General features: G+C 41.5%; 1 protein-coding gene across 4 annotated transcripts in view; it reads left to right on the top strand.

The window, feature by feature from the left end:
- Positions 1-2,500, top strand: part of LOC128607100 (protein unc-13 homolog C) — a 179,760-nt gene that overhangs the window by 31,992 nt on the left and 145,268 nt on the right. The gene's annotated exons all lie outside the window — the stretch shown is intronic.

The raw sequence follows: 2,500 nt of genomic DNA, 5'->3' as shown, positions 1-2,500 counted from the left end.
CTGACTCACTGACTCACTATGACTCACTATCAACGAACACCTCAGATGCTGAAAGTGGTTTCCATAAAAGGATTTAAACGCGAAGTAATGACATTTCTTACATCTAAAGAAAGAAAGACAACACGAACCTCCGTTCGTACAGATGAATCGGCTCTCGCCGTTCACCTAAAAGAATCGACTCAATGAATCGAGTCATCCATGAACGACCCAACTAAAGTGTCTTTCTAATGCGTTTCTCTCTGTGTGTTTTTCTTCTCCGCTCCTAATTTGACACTGGGACCGTTCCGGGAGTCCGTGTGTCACAGAAACGAGCGCCGTCACAAGCAATTAGCTCCAACCCTCATCATGTCCGAATCGACACGCTGCCCCGAGGGCAGTTTGGCGATTTTCCAGCTTCAATACTTCCGATTCGACTTCTCGGTCGGTTCATTCCTAGGTTTAGTATTTTAGGACGTTGACGGAGATGTGGGATTAGTCGGCTGTGCGCTCGTCAGAAAGGAAACTAAAGAGGAGACTAAACAGGATGTTGTTTACTTCCTAGTAATCCGAGAGGAATCTAGGGTTCCTCCAGGCTATTAGTCGGACAGAAGAGCACTGTCGTTCTCGATCAGTCAGATTAATGATGAGTTGTACTGTAGGAGGAGAAGCTGTATGGGCGGTGGTTTTTTTAATGCATCGTGCATGGTGCAGCTTAGAAGACAGACGCATATTAGACTTGACAGGGCTGAATTTATACTGAAATATTTGTGATGGGTGTAACATTTCCTATGCTAGTTTGTTGGTTGGTTCTGCATTTTTGTCGTTCCCCTGAGGAGTCAGCAGTCTAGCTAACAGTTCATACATCTTAGAAGAGCACATGTTGATAATAAATCATTGTCTTCACGGTGGATTTTTCCACTTTTCCATTTCAGCGTTTGCGCCGTTGTCGGGCAAACTGTTAGCTCAGCTCTGTCCTTAAAACACACGCTCTATACAGTATACGGTACGTACTGTACTTCACAGGCTTACTCTGTTCCAGCAAAGCAACGTTAGGTTAGTAAAATACTTTCCGTATGTTTAATGAAAGTAGATTTGGGGTTTCCGTGCTTTGTAAACGTCCCTACAAGCTTGCTGCAATATTTTCAGATGTCGGAATGAAAATTCGCACTAGCACGAGCTTTTGTCTGATTGGGAATGTTGGGAGAAAAACATGGCAGAAATGTGTTTTTTTTTTTTTTTTTTTTTGTGATTTATTACAACCTAAGATGCATACAGGATTGTCCAAATGATGTAAGTCATTACACGGTCAATAGCTAACAGAACCCAGCCTTACAGATTATATAGCTAACTTGCTAATCAATAAATTTAACGTCTAGTTGGTCGCTAGTTAGTTCTGCTAAAAAAAAAAAAAAAAAAAAAAGCTTCAGGATGATAAACTTCAGGCCAGGATGACTTTTCAGTTTCACTCTGAACTGTGTTTTATTAGCATAACGATAATGGCGGGATGAAAACAAGCCGGGGTTTTAAATACCCAGACTTCTTTGTATGGCCTCGGCTTTGAAAGCGGCGCGTTATGGTGTGTAATAAGGCCGTTGTGAGCATGACGTGTGTTATTGCCTATTGTCGGAGTTCCTTTTCGAAGTGACCCTCGCAAATATGGCTGCCTGCCAACACAGCAAATGGGCCTTTATTCAGAACAATTTATAGAACAAGCCATCACGATAAATCATCAGAGCCAAAGAGTGTGTGTGACAGAGAGAGAGAGAGAGAGAGAGAGAGAGAGAGAGAGAGAGAAAGAAACTGTTCATGCCTGAGAGTGTGTGTAGGAGAGAGAGAGAGAGAGAGAGAGAGAGAGAGAGAGAGAGAGAGAGAGAGTTGTATAAGCGTTAGCTATTTGTTAGCTGCTTATATGAGGATCGTATGATCATGTGATGTCACATTTGTCATATTGATGTGTCAGATTGAAATGATTTTGTCCTCATTAAAGAATTGCATCGCTGACTGTTCTTACTGTTACTACTATTTTTAGTAGTAAATAATCTTTGTAAGAGGTATATGAGTAAAGGAATAAAAAATAAACCTATTAGGGTGTTGCTTTTAAATGACATTAGGCTTAAGATGAAATCTGTTCTGGATTCCAGCATGACCACACTGCATCATCTCTCTCTCTCTCTCTCTCTCTCTCTCTCTCTCTCTCTCTCCCCCTGCTTTCTCTTTCTCCTTATCACTCTGTCACTCTGTAAACACTACTGTCTTCCTTGTTTTCCTTTATTTCCTTACATGTTTCCAATTTCCCTCAACATCAACAATCTAATGAGTGACTTAAGGTCATAAGAGGGGGAGGGGTTAGAGAGAGAGAGAGAGAGAGAGAGAGAGAGAGAGAGAGACAAACAAAAACAATGCGAAAAGACTGAAACTCGTCACGTCTGTGTATTTACTCGTGTCATACCACATCGCTGTTGAACTCTGCGTTCTGATTGGTCAGAAGGTGTTGATTCATTTTCTATAACAGCTGATCACT

This window comes from Ictalurus furcatus, chromosome 4, assembly GCF_023375685.1.
Source record: "Ictalurus furcatus strain D&B chromosome 4, Billie_1.0, whole genome shotgun sequence".
Classification (NCBI taxonomy): Eukaryota; Metazoa; Chordata; class Actinopteri; order Siluriformes; family Ictaluridae; genus Ictalurus; species Ictalurus furcatus.
The sequence above is the reverse complement of the archived record's forward strand: the minus strand, read 5'-3'. Positions and strand labels throughout refer to the sequence as shown.